Below are 21,000 nucleotides of genomic sequence, written 5' to 3'. Positions count from 1 at the left end.
GACAACCTGCTAAAACCCCACTCTGGCTTCAGGGTGCAGCAGAGTTTCCCTCTTTCTCAGGAAGCTTCCTAGTTTCCCAACTTGCAACACATTCCCCTGGAACTCTTAAATCTCCCTCCTGAAGCTTGTCTCCCAAATCACGCTTTATATTTTGACATGTGTGTATACTTCGTCTGAGCTTTGACAATAAACTCTTTTCATTTCCCTCTTCTCATCTGTGTATGAGGGCGGTGCTGTATCAGTGGTTGATTTTCAAATATTTGTGGCATCACCTTGGGCTCCGGTGGGTAGTAGATGATAACTATCCCCAGGAAGCTCCTGTAAAGCATCTTTCAGAGCACTTGGCAGAGCCTGCGTAGGCCTCTAGGGCACCCCATGTGCTGTGCCACATGCTGCTCACCCGCCCTAGGCTCTCCGTCTGCCTTTCCTTCCCTCTCACTCAGAGGGTGGGCGTTTCCTCCCTTTCTGTACTTAAGAAATTGCCCTTTAAAAAGTTTGAACAGTAACAGGCATGTGTGATTATTTCTTTTGTCCTCCCTCATTGACTTCCTTGCACTCACTGATGAAGGCATTGTTTTTATTTGTGTTCCTACTCCATGTCACTGTGTCCTGAATTTACTATAAGTTTTTCACTTCAAACTGGATACTTTGAAAGGTTCATCTTATTAGCCCCATTTCACAGATGAGAAAACTGAGGCTTGAAACAACAAGAAAACTTGTCAGAGCACAGTTGCAGTTTGAGCCTAGGTCTATCTGTCCTCGTGTCTGTGTTCTTTCCTCCCACCAGGTTTCCTAGTGACTGATCACTGGGGCAATCACGTGCTTACATGATATCTACTCACTTGTTCTCCCCACTATGGCTTTGGTAACATGGGTCTTAAAGGCGTAAAGGCTTCATCATGAAAGGATGCTGATACCTGTTTCCTATCTTCTCTTTTATCCACTTCTTAAGCCCAGTAACCACAGGTAATGTGAAGGCCCTACGAGAGCACTTCATAGAGAAAGAGTAATAATAATACAGTAATAGTAACAACATTTTAAACTTCATACAAGTAATACATATTTAATATAGAAAAATTTTGAAATCAAACAGAAAATAAGATCTCAAAACCCTACACACCAAGAGGTAACCACTTTTGACATTTCATTGAATACTTCTCTAGACTTCAAATTTCTTGTAATATATTATTTATTCTCCCTTTATTCACAGAAATGGGATAACATTGCTCATTGTGTTTACTCAAGCAAGTGTCATAAATATCTTTCTAGACCAGTACATTTACTTTCATAGCAACTCGGAAGTAGCTGCAGCCTGTGGTGACTTATTTATGGATGTTCCAGAGGGAGGCAGTGAGAGCAGGTGAATGCAGAGGCTGAGTCACCTTAATATGAGAAGGCACTTTTATCTTGGTTAAAAAATGCTGGTCAGGACCCATTAAATGGATTTTCATCATCTATTAATAGGTCTCAACTCTCAGTTTGAAGAGCACTGACCTAGGGATCATGCAGGACTGGAGGGTATGCTTGGGCAGAGTCGGAGTGTGTGGTGGCGGCATTCAGAACTCGGTCAGGGTTTGAGGAGGTGTTTGGGGTTTGAGTTAAGACCAGGAGCCTGAGAGCAGTGCTCAAGATCATTAACAGCCAGTACGTTTTGCTGCCCAGAACAGGCAGGATGTGATGTGATATCCCAAGAGAGGGGCTTTCTGCTCTGGTTTTAATTGGTTTTCCTGGTGTGGGAGGAAGTCCTGCAGATGCGGGTGATTGCAGCAGAGGGGCCCCTGGGGAATCTCACAGTTTTAGTAATAAGATTCCATGAATGAAGAGTGGATATAGGAGTTGGAAAATGTTAAAGGCAACAAGATTTTTAAAATAACACTGATTAAATTTTTATTCTGTCCGGGGGATGGAGAGAGATATCCATTTATTTTAGAAAATGTGTAAATACCAAAAAGCACAAGGAGAAAAAAAATCCTAACATTGCGCATGTCTTTATAGTCTCCATGTATGTGTGCTCGCATTTGTACCTTTGTGTTAAGCATTATTGTGATTATACTGTGCATCTTATTTTATGACATGCTACATGTCACTTAATTCATCATGGAAATTTGTGATATTAAATATTATCGTGTTATTTTTAATGATCTTATAGTTTATTATATTTCAATGATATATCGTAATTAACAATCACCCACTGTTGAACAGTTATTTTTGGTCTTTTGCTGTTTTTCCAGATTAACCATTGCTCATAACTCTTTTTTCTTCTTAAAAAATGTCTAGAAGTGAAATTGCTAAGTTAAAGGGTTATTTGCACATTTTAAAGACCGCCGCACATGTCCAGACTGCCCTCTGGAGAAGTTTTATCTATTTTCATTCTATCATCCTTGTGTGAGGGCTGCCCACTTCTTCCTGCTCTGGAAATTGAGAGAGAGAGAAAAAAACACTTTCCAATATGATAGGTGAAATTTGCTATAATTGTTGTAGTTTGCATTTCCTTGCTTTTTCTTAATATTGAGGCTTAATTTGTGTATCCGTTCAGTGATCAGAAATCAACCACATTAAATACATGTGATGCAAATGTAAAAATAGTTTGACTTGTGTTGATGATGTGAATTGTATGTAGTTTGTATTGGTTTTTAAGCTAAAAGTCTGATTCTTTAAAGAGACAATTTGACAGGGGTTTCACATGGCAGTAGCTTGAGAAGTTTAATTAAAATAGGAGACAGAGCCCTTGGGCCTAGAACTCTGAGTTTAAAAGTGGGCAGCTTGTGAAATTGTTTATCTGAGGCCATTGTACTGCCAATATTATAGATACTCATAAATATAGAGGTTATTTTCATGTCTAATAAATAAAAGGCCTGTATCTTGATATTAATAGTAGTGAAGAAAGGTTACTTTTCTACATTTATCTTTCTCTGAAGAGAGAAATTAAAGTTCTACATTCCAAATTAAAATCCTTTCTTTGTAAATTTTTGCTCCTTTTTTTAAAACTCCCCTCTGTAATCTGCTTCTTCTGAGTTGGAGATTTGAAATTTTATTTTGTTGTAATACAAACGTCTTTTCTTCGCATGGATACTCTAGATCTACCACTTTCCCCTGCAGTAACAAAAAGAGCAGAACTAAGAAGCCTTACATTGTCTTCAGTAGTAGGAATCAAAACCCTGGAATGAAGCCTGGTTGGTATCTGCCTATGTTGCAGAATGAGCCTAGGAAACATGCATGGCAGGACAGTTCTCCAAGGGAACCAAGTACGATTTCTTTTTCCTCTTTCCATAGACTAGCTTTCTTGTTCCAAGGAAACCCGTTTGTAGAATGTGGTATCTACAGACCTCATGCCTGGCATTTGTGGAATAACAACTGTAGGGAGTTCTCTGCAGCTTTTTCACCCCACTCCATATGGAGAGGATTTGGACGGTGGGAGTAGATTAGAAATGGTCCCTTCTGCCTATGAAGACAGGCTTTCACTCAGAGAGAGATGAGAAGAATATGTTGTCGTTGCAGGTGGCCAAGGGAGCTCCTGCTATAGGAGTAGCTGGAAGGAAATGCTACAACCAAACTTTGGGAGCCTAAGACCTATCTTCTGAGAGCAGCCTCTAGGAAGGAGAGAAATGTGTGCTTTATGATGCAATTTTGAAACCAAGGCAAATAGAGTAGTTCTCTCCCCCACTCACCCACCCCCCGGCGCCCTCAGATTTACTAGACTCTGCTCATTTATGCAAACCTGAAATTGTTCTTGGGGGAAATGAATTCTGATGACCTGAATGAAGGCCACAAAAATCCTTGCATGATGAAACGCATTAAATTCTGAAAGGTATGGCTTGGCATATTTCAGAGTCACAAGATAGGTCAGTTTGTTAGCCTCTAAACCTTCTAAACCTTTCTTTTATGAGAGAAAGAGAGAGAGAGAGAGAAGAAGAGAGGGGAGCGGAGGGGAGGGAAGAGAAGAAAAGAGAGAGAGGGAGAGAGAGAATTTGTGTGTATGTGTTTGGATGGATAGATAGAATATATAAATAAAAATAGTAAGCATGCACTTTTGAATATTCTATAGAGAATTCTTTATTAAAGGTATATCTCAACTTTTTAGTGATTCTTTCTCTTTCAGTTTTATGGAAGATACTTAAACCATGGGATGACATTTGTTTTCTCCTTTGAATTCTTTCTTAGGGGTGTCTAATTATGGGAAAAGTTGATCCCCCTCTCCTAGGATACAAGAAATTCCCTCCAAGAGCTTAAGTTACATATTGTTTATTTGGAACTTGATACCAATAAATCCAACATGACTTGGCTAAATCATACGTACCTGCCACCATCTTGTTCTTGTGACTGGGGCTTGGTTAGGGGTAAAGACAAATTCCTGTTTTGAACATCAAGAGATAGAAACTTTTTGTTTTTGAAATCACCATTCCTCACAGGGAAGGGTCCAGTAAAGTAAGGCTTAAAAGAGTTTCTCCTTTTTCTGGATGAGGGGCAGGGTGAAGATAAAGCTGAAGGGGTGATTGGAGCCAATCAGTAGATTGATTGATACTGTATCCTGTATTCATAATGCTGTTCTGGCTTCTCTGGAAGATTAAAGAGAGTTACACAATTGTCCTCATGTTTTCATCTGTAGATTTGACCAAAGGTAGTAACAATATCATTTAGAATCAAGTTATATGATATAGCAGTGTAGAGGAGAGGAAGACCAGTAAACATATGTGTACTCAGTGAAGTTCAAGGAGAAACATCAAATTTAGAGAGCATCTTCCTCCAATAGGACACAAAGATCTGTGAATAGGTGTGATTCAGATGATGTCATTGGAAGATCAGCTCTGGGATTGCAGGGGCTGTGGCTGGTGTTTGAGGGGCACATGAAATGAGGGACCTAATTAAAGTCACAAAATAAGGGTCCAGGAGAGTACATATCCTAGTGAGAACAAAGAGCATATTTATTATATTTATTATAATAAACTATTTATATATTTTTATTAATGACTAACACTTATATAACCAGACATTGTTTTACATACTTTTATATGTATTCTTTTAATCCTCCCAACAACTCTCTGTGACATTGGTGCTACTACGATCACTCAATTACAGATGATGACACTGAAGCAGGAGATAAGTAATTTATTTAAGGCTACACAGTTAGTGGTATAGTTGGGAGGTGTAGTTCGGAGTGGTGTAGTTGGGAGGTGTAGTTGGGAGGTGTAGTTGGGAGTGGTGTAGTTGGGAGGTGAAACCAGGCTGTCTGGCCCCAGGGTCTGTACTCTTAAGCACTGTGCTGCCTGCTTTGGTAGATGTGAGAGGAATAGGAAGGGATTCCAAGCAACAGAAATTGTTGCGGAGAGAGAACATTCTAAGGCAGTAGGTCCTGGGGATGCAGTGTCCATTTGGTGGCCACACTGAGGGGTTAGTGATATAGAGGGGAGTTAGAGGTCAACTTCAGCAAGCCTGTCCTGGAAGGAGGAATGTAAAACTAACAATCTAGAGGCCTTACTGTGTACTGGGCACTAAGGGTAGAGCAGTAAATAAGATAGGAAAGGTCTCTACTCTTGTGAAACTTCTATTTATTCTACTGATGGAGATGGACAATAGGAAAGCTACCCAATAGAGGAGATAATGTTGGATTGTGGTACATGCTGTGGAGGAAACAGTAGCATTATGGACAGTTACTGGGCAGGGCCCACATGACTTAGGGTGACATAGGGAAGATCTCCTTGAAGAATTAATGTATGATCTGCTATCTGAAGCATGGGAAAAGCCCAGCCATGTGAAGAACCAAGGGAAGATCATTCTAGTTCATAGGAATAGAGGCCAATCAAGGAATAGGAAGGAGGCCAAGGTGGCCCCAGCCTAGTGGACGTGGTAGGGCTTGGTGGGAGATGAGATTGAGAAGAAGGCTGGATTATATCAGACTTGAGGACTGTGATAAGAAGTTTAGGCTGTTTCCTAAGAGCAGTGGGAAGCCACCGAACATTAAGTAGGTGGGTGACAAGATTCCATGGGAGATCCATGCACCTATTTGATCAGGCAGGGACAGGGAGGTGGATGACAGCAGAGGGGAAGCAGGGTGAGGAGATTACGTTTAGGATGCTTCTTCCCCATCTGGCACCTTAGAAATTGCATCGCAGCTCTCATGGCCTTTCTGCCAGGGGAAAGGTAAACTTCACTTTAGGTAAGGCTTCTTAGTATTCAGATTGTGATCAGAATTCACAGCACCAAGACTTCACACCTACCTTTTAGCTATTTGCCCATTTATAACTGTTTATATATATAGATATATATATATATATATAGATATATATATATCTATATATATATATATATATCTATATATCTATATATATCTCAATCAGAGCATATGAACCTAAAGATTAAATAACTTTCGTTTGTTTATATAGGCATTGGAATTTCTAACATATTACTTTTGATATGAGGAAAAGAAAACACTTTGAAAATACTGTAATTATCGTCTCTATTTATTGGATAACTTTCTTATTCCCAGGATGGAGACTCAGAATGGAAGCACAGTGAGTTGCCTACTCAGTCCCCATAGCCTACTCCATTTTTGGTAACAGACCTGGATTATATTCAAGGTGGCATGGTGATCAGCCTCAGAGAGTAGATTGTGATGATCTAAGCCAGCATTTCCGGTCCTGACTCCTGACTTCCTCACATTCCTTGTAGCTAGTGTGTCCTTGTGACCTAGTTCTGGCCAGTGAGACCCAAGAATAAGTCCACTGAAATGAGGGTGGGATTTCTCGGAAAGCATTTATTGTCCTGATGAAACCTGACAAATGACCCTGCCATTGCCCCCCCTGCTTTCTGCCTTGAATACTAATAAGATGTCTGAATTCACAGCAGCCCTCTTGTCACCATGAGGTGACAAGCATGAAGGAAAAGCCAAGAGCATCATGGAGAAACCTGCTCTGACATTGTTCCTATTGAACCAACACCAGCACCCTGGACCTTCCAACTGCTTCCTATTTGTTGAATCCACTGTTAGTTTTCCTGACTTAAAGCTGAACACAGTGCTAAGTGAAGCAAATATGAAGATACAGATATTATAAGCTTTCTTCTGTATGCTGTGATAGCCTCATATCATAAATGTTTCTTGATGTTCAGTATGATCTTTAGCCTGTGTGAAAACTATCTGAAAAGGAAGTTCTAACATATTAAAAGTTGTTCACAGTTGAAAGCGATGAGTTGTGGACTTAGAAATGTAATTTTCAAAATAAATGAACTTGTCCATGTGAATCTGCTGTACCATAGAGCCATCCTTCATGGCCAGTATCTTCCTTATGGCCTTTTTTATGATAGTTGGTGTTCTGGTGAACTACACTGTGTATATTTATGGCTTTATAGGAATCTATAGCAGTACTAGGGATCATAGTGTAAATAGTTTGATTTCTTAAAAATGTGAAGCTCCAACAGGCTTTATTGGATTTCAGGGTAATGGTATTATTAAATTTTCTGCTACATTTCAAACTTTTTATGGCTAAGTTTCACCCTGGTGATTTCAAGAAATTTTGGGGGATGATTTTATACTTTTATGGAAAACTATTTATCCTGGAATTCTTGATTGCTGAAAAGAGGGGTAGAGGGAATTAATTTGGATTTTCTTCTTTACTGTCTTAGACATTATTTTCCACATGGAAGATAGAAATGGCTCTGTGGTATGTATCATGGAGATAACATAAGGTATGAAATGAAAATTATCTTCTAAGCTGTTAGGAAAACAGGAACTATAAGTCATAGGGACAGCAGATTGTGAAGAGAAATGGATTTTAGACATCCTCTAGGAAAATTCTACTTTTTTCCATAACCTCGGAACTTGAGACCTCAAACAATTTGTCATTTATTTAACAAATAAAAAAATATATGGTTACCTTATGCACTCTCTTCTTCTTTAATGAAAGATTGTTCCAAAAGAATGAGGAAACATTTTGTGTAGCATCAAGGACCTTCAGAAATATGCCATATACACCATCTGTTCCAATGCCCTGTTTTACAGACAGGAACTGAAGCCCAGAGAAGAGAAAGGTTATTTCTTTGAGGTGGACCAGAAAGTCTCTCTTGGGCAGGTAGGGACAGGACCATAAAACTTGCTAGATGCATTTACGTCTTCAGTGCTGTCTGTCAGAATTCTTGATGGCAGTGCCTTTGGTGGGATCAGTGTTTTTGAGAGCCAGTTGACAGACACCAATAAGAGGCAGGACATCCCAGGCAGAGCAAATGGTAGAAGCATGCAAGGCTCACATTTTCAGTGGGTTCATGCCCCTTTAGGATCAGGAGATAGAGGAAGGGCTTATGTTCGTAGAGATTAGGGGCAAGTTGGGGCTAGTTCAGGCCAATTTGGGCCAGTATGTGGAGAGTCTTGAGAGCCTAGCAAAGGCATAAGATTTTATTTGGTAGTCAGTCACGAGCTCTTAAAATAATAATGGCAATGGTGATGAGGATAGCAAACACTTACAGAGCACTGACTCTGTACCACCATCATTCTGAGTGCTTCACATGCCCTCACCCATAACAAACCTTTGACATAGGCACTCTCATTATCTCTATTGTACAGTCGAGGAAAATGAGGCACAGAGAGGTTAGGTGATTTACCCAAAGAGACACTAATAGAAGGTGATGGAGACAGAATTCCAACCCAGGTGGTCTGGTCCAGGAGTCTCGCCTTTAGTGGTCTGCAGCATGGGTATGGCGGTGGTGAAGGTGGCGGGTTATCTTAGGAAGATGAGTCTATAGGAGTGTGCCCAACTGGGTGAGGGCAGACAAGGCATCAGGAGGTGGATTGTAGACCTCTAGAAGAGTTAATAAAATCTTGGCCTAGGTGATGTCTTTGGAAATGAAAGGAAGAGAATACAGATGCCAGTACCTTCTGAGCATGGATCACTGGTGTCAGGTCCCCCCAGCTGGACTTGAGGGCTGGGGAGGGACAGAGTCAGAGATGGCTGGGACATCAGGTAGATGTCCGCCTGACCAGATTAGGGAAATTGAAAAGGAGATCGTGTGGGAGGGTGATAATTTATTTTTACAGAGCTCTCTTTTCTCACTGTGATCACTGTGTTTCTTAACCTGGGAAAACTAGAGAAAAGACCCACGTGGGTCCTATAAAGCAGATTATGGGCCCTCCCAAGCTCATGGTAGTGTGGCTTTGGGTCCACGATAGTTCCAAACAGTTTTTTAAGACAGTTCGTGACCTTTAAGGCACTTGTCCTCTTCTCAGTTTAAGAATACTGGGTGTGAAAACCAGAGAGGTGATAGATGTGGTTCTGCATTTGGGTGGCCACCTTTGTTTCAGCTTTCCTGGCAGTGATTCTAGCCTTCCGCTTTCCTGTCCTTACGTTTTGACAAGGAGAGCCAGTCGTGGCTAGAGAGGGACGAGACAGTTGATGTTTCTTTGTGAATGGGCATCCTGTGTTGAGAGGAACGCCCTGTTCCTGGTGGCTGCCTCAGCCTGCAGGTTGGGGCTGAGTGCAGATTTCTTCCCTCCTGCTGCTTTTCTGAGAAGAGTCATCCTGGTGGGCAGTGTCCTCTCTGAGACTTCTAGCTGCAGGCCACAGCTGAAGGGCCCAGAAGGGACAGCAGGTTATTCCAAGATGGTAGCTAATACCCTGTGGAAAAAGAAACTCCTGAGGCGGATGAGAAACGTTGAGATTACAATTTGGGGTTTATGTTTCATTACCATTTCTGCAGTCTGGGACACTTTTTCTCCTCTCCTTTTCTTTCTCTCCTCCCTTTCTTTCTCCCTCCTTCCCTGCTTCTGTTCTTCCCTCTTTCCTTCCATCATTCCTTCTTCCTCTCTCCCTTCTTTTTTTTTTTTCATCAGAGGAGTTGTTCATTGTGCAGGATCAGTAAATGTGACTGTACCTATCTTTATCTTTGATTCTGATTTTCCATCTTGCTTTCTCAGGGAAAAGTAACACCTGCAAGTCATGTAAGCATTGGCCACATGCAGAATTTACACAGCTCTGCACCGTTCTGGGTATGGCTATATAGAGAAGATAAAGGGAACTAGAAGACTTGGCTCTCTGTCCTCAAGCTCCCTAAAAAACATTGGAAAGACAGTATGCATCTGTGGGTTCGAATTCTGATTCAGTCCCTAGCAGAATGTCCATGCACAAGTTCTCTAATCTCTCTCATCTATAAAATGGGGAAGGTAGCACTTACTGCAGAGGGGTGTTGTGACGCACAAGTGAGACAGCACGTCTGAAACAATACTGAGCATGTCTCTTATCTCCTTGTTCTCATCTAATTAAAATTTTCTGGATATATCTTAGAATGATCCCAGAAATATTAACGAGAGATGGAGGGATATAAGTTTAAACTGCTTTATGTATATCCCATTTCTGCTCAGTAACCATGTAAAGTAAATATTTATTTTTGAGATGAGAGAACTGAAGTTCAGAGAGGTTGAAAACAAAATAGTTTCACTACCTGCTAGATGTGTGACCTTGGACAATTATTTCGTATCTCATTGCCTGTTATCTATAAAATGGGGCTAATGATAGTTCCCTCCTCACAGGCTGGTTATAAGGATTGAAATGGTTAATATGTGTATAGTTTTGATAGAGTGCCTGGTAAATAGTCAATGTGATATAAGTATTAGAAATTATTATCATTAAGAAAAGTGCCAAGTGTCTCCCAAGCCACTACATGGTATAATCAGGAATCATTCATATACTTAGTGTGTTAAAATGGGATTTAGCTGTAATTGTTGAGACATAGAGTAGATTTGGTTTTCATGGAGAGGGACTGGGAAAGTGATATTAGAAGCATCAGGAAAAGTCCAAAAGAGAGAGGAGAAAAGATTTCAAGCATGCAGGAAAGTAGGAGAGATCCAGATATAATTAGGAGGCAAATCAGAAGGAAAGTTCTGTGTTGTTCTGTGATGTGGCTGACGAGAAGCCATTTCTTAACTGCTTGTTTATGACACTCTCCTTCTAGTTCCAGTAGATGAGGGATTGATAAACTCTGCAAATGGGGCCTTTGGAGTTTCTGTTTCACCAATTCCATCCTTCTTTCTACTTCCTGGAGGAAGCAGTAGCATAGAATATTAAGCTAAGGATTGTGGAATCCGTTGACTGGATTTGGGGTCTGGGCCCTGCTGCTTATTAGCTGCCTGATGTTTTGCAAGTTTCTTAATGTCACTATAGCTCTGTGTCTTCTATGTAAAACAAGGAGAATAATGATAGCTACCTCCTAGGACTTGTGGGAGCTGAGAGAGATTGTGCACACTTTTATGATTAGCCCAGAGGAAGCCCTCAACAATTGTTAGTTACTTAATATTATCCAGGACTTAATAGTATCCCCTGGGCTTTGGTTAGAAATTCAAGCTCAGTGGGAAGGCCATATGTGGAAACATTTTGGGGCAATGCTCTCTCTAGCTGAATCTCAGCGAACGCCATAAAAGACTCCTGGCTCCATCAGTGTCTCAGTCAAGAATCTGGCATGGAATCCTGAGTTGTGTTTGAGGTATACTTTCATCTGCCTCTCTTTTTCCTCAGAAAAGTGTCTTAGAGCTTAGAGGAGAAGAGAAATGGACATAGTGTTCCTTCGCTGGGTTCAAAGCTCCTAGATCTTTATTTCCCTTCCCCTGATTTTTAATTTTCAACAATACTGCACAATGGGACTTTTATATCTAGCAATGAAACAAAATCCCATTATAAACTAACAATGTTGCATTTATAGTCTTTGTTTTACAGAGATTTCCCCCATTATCTCATTTGTTCTGCTAGCAAGATAGGATAGGGCCGGGGGTCCAAGCCCCAGGCCACAGACATTAACAGGAACCAGGCCGCACAGCAGGAGGTGAGCGGGATGGGTGAGCAAGAGAAACTTCATTCTTATTTACAGCCGCTCTCCAGTGTAGCATCACTGCTTCAGCTCCACCTCAGATCATCAAGCATTAAATTATCATAGGAGCACTGGTCCCTGGTGCCAAAAAATTTGGGGACTGCTGGGCTAGGGAAATAAATATTGCATTTCTCTGAGAAAAATTAACAGATGATAAAGTGAACTAGATTTCTCTGAATCACAAATCAAGAAGTCAAATCTCGTTTGTCATGACTGCCGTTCCGGTGCTCTTTCAACAGGGCCCAGTTACCGCTCAGCCTTCCTTCTTGCCTCTGTTAGTGAGACCTGCCACGGTGTTCCTTACTGTATAGGAGGCAACTGCCTTTGGAGCGGCTTTCCTTTTTAATATAGGCATTGCCAAATGACCTGCGTCAGCTCTGTAGGAAAACTCGAAATTCTTTCTTCAGAAACTCATGCTTTCAACTTCAGATGAAATCCTTGGACAGTTTAACAAGATCGTCTTTTCATTTCCTTTAATTATCTTTTTTTAAAATAATAAAGAAAGAAAGAAAGAGAGAGAGAGAGAAAAAAAGAAAAGGAAGGAAGGAAAGGAAGGAAGGAAGGAAGGAAGGAAGAAGGAAGGAAGGAAGGAAGGAAGGAAGAAGGAAAAGGAAGGAAGGAAGGAAGGAAGAAGAAGGGAAAGGAAAGGAAGGAAAAGGACCAAGGAAAAAAAAAGAAAGAAAAAAAAAAAGAAAAGGAAGAGAAGAGAAAAGGAAAAAGAAAGAACTGAAGAGAAAGACCATCTGTTTTATGAGGCAGTTCATCTCTTATGTTTTCTCCAATAGATACATGAGGGCCCAGTTAGGCAGATTAAGGCTTCATCTCATTCTCGTTTGGGATTGTTGTGTTTGGTGCTTTTTGTGTCACTGCCATTGGCTTTTCTCGGTTGTGTATTTGAGATGTCTTGGAGTGTAGATTTTATGAAAAGATGTTATCTTCGTTCCATAAATTGCAGGCACTGTGAGCCTTTCCCCTATAGCGCCAAACTATCACAACAGGGCTCTTTGCTTTTTTAATCCCTTCCTCTCACCACAAGAAGTCCTATTAACATGTTTTCTGAGCTACAGAGTAAAATTTATCAAAAATAGCATGGAAAGCAGAAGGGGGTGGTTGCTGTCTTCCTTTTCACAAACTCTAAACCTAGTCTTTCTTAGTAAAACTCAGCCTTATCATCTTTTATCCCAGAGCCTTCACTTATGAGTAGAAGACATGCAGTGACTGTAGGGGGTTGGGGTGCTATTTTTTCTTCATTTTAAAAGCTATATGGTATATACATATATATAACTTCATGTAAAACTTTATTTATTTTTTATTTTTTTCTTTTTTCTTTTAGACGAAGCAACCCTTGCTTGACCTCACAGATTGCAAGGACTTTGTCAGCTTACGATCCCTTATTATTATTATTATTTACGCCTACAGCACCTGGTCTTCCTAGGTGGTCTCCTATCCAAGTGCTAACCAGGCCCGACCCCGCTTAGTTTCCAAGATCAGATGGGATCAGGCTTGTTCAGGGTGACATGGCTGTAGACTAAACTTTATTTTTTTTCACATTGAAAGTAACTCTTGCTCTGAGTATGAAAATGCTTCATATTCATTGTAATAAAATTACTTAAATCAGCAACATATAAAACATTAGAAGACATTTTTCTAAATCCTGCTACCCAGAAAATACTGCTGTTAACATTTTGGTGAGCTTTTCTATTCATTCCTTTACGAACTATTGAACACCTTCCATGTGCCTGACGCTGGCAATATACTGATGAATGAAACAGACATAGTCCCTGGCCTCATGGAGCTTTTCCAAATAGAGAGCGAGACATTAAATAGATTATATAAATTATATACAGATACACCTCGACCTATAATGTTTTGACTAACCCATAGTAAGTTGAAAATGCAGTAAGTCAAAAATGTGTTTAATGCATGTAACCTACCCAACATCATAGCTTAGCCTAACCTACTTTAAATGTGCTCAGAACACTTATTAGCGTACAGTTATGCAAAATCACCTAACAAAGTCTGTTTTATCATAAAGTGTTGACTCTCTCATGTAGTTTATTATGCATATCACTTTCACATCATCACAAAATCAAAAAATTGTTAAGTTGAACCATCATAAGCCAAGGACTATCTGTATATATCTTCTAGTTCAGATGTACACTGTTCTTTTGTGTTTTATGTTATTTTTTAAATAATCTTTTTCTTTAGAAATAATAGTATATTACAGTTTTCATTTTTTTTAAAACCTGCTTTTTTGGTATGTTTTCATTGTTTGTAAGGATGTCACTCTGTTCCTTATTATTATTTTTTAATCATTAAGTTTATGGGGAATTTAATTTTTTTAGTGTTCTGTATTTTTGTAAAATTTCATACTATTGAGCATTTTTAAAAATTTATAAAAGAATGACACTACATATCCTTCCTTACTCCAACTTTTTCTTATGATAATTTTCAAACATACAGTAAAGTTGAAAGCACTGTGTATGGAATGCCAATATACTTATCATACTTTTTTATAGCTAGTTTTTTCATTCAGTCATGTTCAGTAGAGACGTTTCTATGTAAGTAAATATAGGAACATCCTTACTTTTAAATGATGACTAGCATTCCATTATATAGATGTGATGCTTTATTTAATCAGTTTCTCGTTATTGGACATTTAACTTGTTTCTGATTGTGTTCCTACTAGAAATAATGCCACTGGTATGTCCTCATGAAAAATTCCTAAATGTGCTGTCACAGATAGTTCTAATGTGCAACTAGTTGTGTGTTGTGAGTGAACAACAGTAGTGACCAAAGATGCAGCCTATCTTGGTCAAGATAACCCTGTGTAATCTACAGAGGGCATAAATCTCCAAAAAAGAACTTGATTCTCAAAAACCCATAGACACAGACACAGATTGGTGGTTACCAGACGGAAAGGGGTGGGGGAAGGGTAAAATGGATAAAGGGTAATATGGTGACAGATGGAAACTAGACTTTTGGTGGTAAGCACACTATATTGTATGCAGATATCAAATTATAATGTATACCTGAAACTTAGGTAATGTTATTAACCAGTTTTACCTCAATTAAAGAGTAGGAAATTAAAACCTAAAAAAAACCAAAACAACACACACACCTTGATTCGCTATGGTGGGATCCTCACATAGCATCATACCTCCCCTGGATCAATTCAGGTTTAATCCCAATGGCTCTTCTACGATCTCATTTTGGTTGTTGTGGGTATAATTAGTGTATCATTTATCTATTGCCACAAAAATGCTGTGTAAGGGACAAGTTCAAAATTTAGTGGTTTAAACAGGCTGGATTCACTCATGTGCCTGCAGTTAGCTAGCTGCTGGTCTTTGTGGCACTTTCCCATATGTTTGATGGTCAGCTGGCTTAGGCTGGTCCAAGATGGCCTTGAACAAGAAGATTCAGGTATCTTACCCAAGTCTCCAACATCCTTCTGCCAGGCCAGCCAAAGCACATTCTAGTGGCAGTGGCACAGATCATTTTTCTTTTTCATGCGGCTGGAAACCAGCCATGCTTTTCAAGCTTCATTGTCTCTCATTTGCTAACCTATTGTTCAAAGCAAGTCACATAGCTAGGCTGCAAGTCACAGAGCAGAGGGCGAGGATTCAGAGAGGTTGTTGATTAAGACTATTAATGCAGACCATCTTCCGCGGCTATCCAGCAGCGTATTTTAAACTGGCTTTTCTTAGAAACATTAAACATTGCTGTTATTTCTAATCTGAGATGTTACATCTTTGAAATATGAAAAATAGGGATCAAGTATATTTGTGGAGGAAGCATAAAACTTTTGCTTCATTTACAAATGTCAAGAGTTGTAAAGGTAACTCATAAATGGAAAAATCTACATTTATAGTTCATCTTGAAAATATTTCTATTCTAGTTGGTGGTTTCTTCTGGGATTCATTTCAGGAAATAGAGCTTTCCCTTCTGTGCATATTTTTCTTTGTTTGATAGTGTTTTAGGAATTGATTTTGAAATCTGACTTTGAGAACATTGGATTAAGTAAGATAAAGAGCTAGATAACTATGGTATCAGAGGGGTACTAGACTTGTTAAGTGATCACTTCGTAAGGTATGTAAATGTCTAATCACTATGTTGTACACCTGAAACTATATAATATTATATGTCAACTGTAATTGAAAAGTAAATTTAAAAGAACAAACAAAAAAAGTACAGTGGCAGTTAACAACAAGAAAGGATAAAGAGCTAGAGTCACAAATTAACCCCCTTAAGTGTTTTTGCTTAAGATATATACATTAGAGATAGGATGAGTTCCCTACATCTTTATTGCTTCTTTTCTCTCTACTTTAAATTGTAACGTGGTAAATTTAGGCTCTTCCAGAACAGTGGTTCTCAACAGCGTATATGCAGCACCCAGGTAGGCAGATGACAAGAAATTGTTACTAGTAATTATATCTCAAAAGTTTTTTTAAATCAAGTTTGTTCCCATTGAGTGCAATATTATATGCTCTACTCTCTTCTCTGTTTAAATATAAAACACTGGAATAAAAATTTGCATATACATATACTTGCTAAATACTCTTCATTATGTGTGTATCACAAAATTACACACATTTTAGTTGTTTAACGGAAACTGTATTGTACTAAGTAGGCAATTTAAAGGATTTTTCAAAGTAAGTTAGACTGTTGTCAAGTTTTGCTTCATTTTCTGACTTTAGAACTCACCTCCAGAGTGAGATAAAATTTCACATTTGTTTTTAATTGTGCTCTATTTTGCTGTCTTGAGCTGTAAGGAAAAGAGTACTCAGGTTTTGCTTGCCAGCAGTCGAGAGCCCCCTTTGTTTTTTGTTTACTTGTATATTAGGATGTTGATTAAAAAATTCAAAAGAATAATACTGTGGCAAGAACTGTCTTGCAGACTTAATTAATTCAGATGATTTGAGTCAACTTCAAGAGAAAGAGTCCTGAGAAACATGGCATAGGGTCATGAGCCTGGTCATGAGCTAACAGATGTGGGTCCTGATATCAACTCTGTCACTTGCCTCCCATGTGACCTTGGACAGGTTACATAACCCTCTGTACCTTAGCTTCTCTACGAGTAAAATTGATGAAATAATAATACCTCTTCCATAAGGTTATTGGAAGTGATAAATGAAATAATCCTTATAAAGTACCCACTTAGCACAGTGCCTGGCACATAGTAAGTGCTCAGTAAATGTTAGGTCATGTTGGTACTGGAAGGAACCCTAGTCATCTGATGTAGCTGCTCCATTTTATAGATATGGAAGTAGAGATTAAGCTCTTCAGGGGAAAATGCTTAAAACTTTAAAGCAAGATTGAGTCAGTATGAATTTGGAGGCAGGTTTAATCCTTGAATGCAATGTCCACTTTAAAAGTATCCACTAATACAACCCTGCATATTTTCCACAGCAAGGGTAAGACAGTAGTTTTTTGGACAGCCTTTCCTGTGCATAGCAGGTTATAATAATTATTTCAACAATGGCAAAAATTTTCATTATAAGTGCAGTTTTAAACTAGCTCCATTCTTAGACTCAGCTTATTATCTGTAAAACATTTTCACAAGAGATCAGACAGGACAGGGCAGGGAGAGAAGACAGAAGATATGGACCAGCAAAGTGTATTGAATACTTATGGTGAATGTGCAAAGATTGCCAAGACACTGCTTTTCTTCAGAAAGCTTACAACCTCATTGAGAAAACAGGTCAGATGTATAAGAAAAAAAATAACAATAGTAATAGCAGTTAGCACTAGTTGAATGTTTGGTATCTGCCAGGCACTAAGCAAAGCAAGCAAGCAACATGTATCTCATTTGATCCTCATAAATGTCAGACCAATGAGAACAACAATTTGCAGTTGAATACGACACTCTTCAGACATTAAGTATTGGTTCAGGATCATATAGGACCTACGAATTGAACGACTTAAGAGGAAGAGATTAGACTGGGCTGAGGTTACACTTTTTAAAGTTGGGGAGTCGGAGGTCTGGAGCACCCTTTAGGGTGTGTAGAAGGGCAGAAACCAGGGATGATAAATGTCTTGCAGTACTCAAGACAACTCTGTGTGACAAAGACTGTCTTAACTCTGCAAAACTTGCAGATACCTTACCAAATATTCTTGTAGGTGAATAACATGCTTCTAATTATCTGAGTCTGTAAGTTTTAAACATAAAGTGTTTTTTATGGCTTTAATATAATATAAGTATATATTTCAGAAGTAGAAATGCCTTCTAATTGATAAATATATTTAATATTTTTTTGGAATTTTCTTAGAGTCATTCAGCATTTTGAAATTGATGTTATTGACAGCAATGCATATTATTTCTGGATTGACAACACATGCTTCTATCACTTTGCATTTGTAGCTGTCACACTCAGTGGTTTTACCCATAGATGCAAGCATTGATGACTGTTCATTATGACCACCAGTGTCATCAGGCCCAAGACTTTGCTTATTGAAATATATCTCTCCTTTTATTTCTCCTTTTCTGTAATTAATGTGTATAGATAGGTTATATTATCTATGAGTTTCATTTCAGGATAGTAAAGGGGAATGTTATAAAACACTTGTTATAGCAAGAGAGTATTGGGTCTGACAGGATTGCACTGGGTTTGAATTTTCAAGAAAGTAGTAGCTGTTTGAAGATAATGAAGGATTTGAGTAAAGAGAGGTTCTAGAATCAGTTGGGTATTAGATTGTGAATGGCTGAAAGAACTTTATTCTGAAGATTTTGCGATAAAGTACTGATCGTGAATGGAGCATTTATCAGTGTTTACTTGGCACAGTGGAGCTGGGACAGATAAGGGAGGAGGTGTGGGGAGGGATTAGACTGAGGCTGGGTCAGGAGTTATGGAACTAAAGGTCCAGACGGTGAATGGATAGAGCTGAGAGTGAGATAAACCAAGAAGAATTTGTCAAACTTTTTTTGACTATATTTGGGAAAGACAGAGTGAAATTTTTCGATTTTTATTTATATCTTTTGTCCCTCTTTGACATCTTATTTTTCAATTACAGTTGACATTCAGTATTATTTTATATTAGTTATATATCAGATTCCACATATAAGTAAGATCATATGATATTTGTCTTTCTCTTTCTGACTTATTTCACTTAGCATGATACCCTCTGGGTCCATCTATCTCGTTTCAAATGGTAAGATTTTATTTTTTTATGGCCGAGTCATATTCCATGTATATATATGTATCACTTCTTCTTTATCCAGTCATCTGTCGATGGACACTTAGGTTGCTTCCATATCTTGGCTATTGTAAATAGGGTGGCCATGAATGCAGAGGTCCATATATCTTTTAGAAATAGTGTTTTAGATTTCTTCAGATTAATACCCAGAAATTCTTTACATAAATACCCAGGAATTGCTGGCTCCTAAGGCAGTTCTATTTTTAATATTTTGAGGAAACTTCATACTGTTTTCCATAGTGGCTGCTCCAATTTGCAATCCCACCAACAGTACACAAGGGTTCTCTTTTCTTCACATCCTTGCCAACGCTTGTTTTTTGCTTTATTGATGACAGCCATTCTGACAGGTATGAGGTGATATCTCATTGTGGTTTAATTTGCATTTCTCTGATGATTAGTGATGTTAAGCATCTTTTCTTATATCTATTGGCCATCTGTATGTCCTCTTGCAGAAATGCCTATTCACGTCCTCTGCTCATTTTTCAATTGAATTGTTTGGGGGTTTTTTGGTGGTGAGTTGTATGAGTTCTTTATAAATTTTGGATATCAACTCCTTATCAGATGTATCATTGGCAAATATCTTCTCCCATTCAGTAGGTTATCTTTTCATTTTGTTGATAGTTTCCTTTGCTGAGCAAAACTCTTTGTAGTCTCATTTGTTTATTTGTCTTTTATTTTCCTTGCCCAAGGTGATATATCACAAAAAGATATTACTAAGAGCAATGTCAGAGAGTTTGCTACCTGTTTTCTTGTAAGAGTTTTATGGTTTCAGGTCTTACATTTAAGCCTCTCATCCATTTTGAGTTTATTCTTGTGTATGGAGTAAGAAGGTGTGGCATCTTTTAAAAGTACATAGAAAGTTCTTATTACAAGGAAAAAAATTGTAACTATGTTTGGTAATGGATGTTAACCAAAATTATTGTGGTGATCATTTCACAGTAAATACAAATATTGAATCATCTTGTTATATACTTGAAACTAATATAATTTTATGTCAGTTATACCTCAGTAAAAATAATAAAATAAAAATAAGGCAGTCCTTTTTTCAAGAAATTTACCCTCTATTAGGAAAAAGAGATAAAAATAAAAATTTAATGTCATCTTGTGTAGTAGTAGAAATATGTACGAAGTTTAGCAGTGGGATGATAGTGATTACAACAGAGTTCAAAGAAAATTTTATCAAGGATGTAATGCTTGAGCTGGATCTAAGTAGATAGACATTTTTGATTTTTCATCTCTTTCTTAGAAAAAGAGGAATTACACACAGCTTAAGCTTACTAAGGAATAAATTCTCATCCTTATAACCAAAAGATTAGGCAGTGAGACCCAGAAAAGATTCCAGTTTTGTACAGGGTTGCTGAGGGTTGGCTGTGAACCTCCATTGAAGATGGTGGCTGTGCTGGGCAGTGCCCTCTCTGTACACAGCTTTCTCTTCCTTCACACCTGGGGTAGTAACTTGTTACTAGTTCTGGGATCTGCATTATCCCTTGTAGTTTTAATGTTTTGTTTAGGATAAAGTTTCAGAATATGTCTGCATTATCTAGATCAGCACTTCTCCAATAGAGATGTAATGTGAGCCATATATATAATTTGAAATTTTCTAGTACTCATATTAAAAGAAAGAAATGGGTGAAATTAATTCTAACAGTCTGTTTTATTTAACTTACTCTATCCAAAATATTATCATTTCAACATGTAATCAATATTTAAGAATTATTAATGAGATACTTTACATTTATTTTCATGCAAAGTATTCAAAATCAGCATATATTTTACACTTATAGCACTCAACCTGTATACAAAATTTTCATTGGAAATACTTAATCTGTATTTAGATTTCATAAAATTTATAGTTGAAAAAGTAGATTCACTTACCTAGAGAGTTCCAAACTGACTTTAATGTTTCCCAGGTATCAGTTTATAAATTATATTGATGTTAACAATAATTAAATAAAATTAAAAATT

The 21,000-nt window shown here is 38.2% G+C and overlaps 1 protein-coding gene and 1 pseudogene across 22 annotated transcripts in view; one reads left to right on the top strand and one right to left on the bottom strand.

The window, feature by feature from the left end:
* Window positions 1-21,000, top strand: part of APBB2 (amyloid beta precursor protein binding family B member 2) — a 336,396-nt gene that overhangs the window by 132,473 nt on the left and 182,923 nt on the right. The gene's annotated exons all lie outside the window — the stretch shown is intronic.
* LOC120588474 (uncharacterized) lies at window positions 13,252-13,370 on the bottom strand (annotated as a pseudogene).

This window comes from Pteropus medius, unplaced genomic scaffold, assembly GCF_902729225.1.
Source record: "Pteropus medius unplaced genomic scaffold, Ma_sr-lr_union100, whole genome shotgun sequence".
Taxonomy (NCBI): Eukaryota; Metazoa; Chordata; class Mammalia; order Chiroptera; family Pteropodidae; genus Pteropus; species Pteropus medius.
The sequence above is the reverse complement of the archived record's forward strand: the minus strand, read 5'-3'. Positions and strand labels throughout refer to the sequence as shown.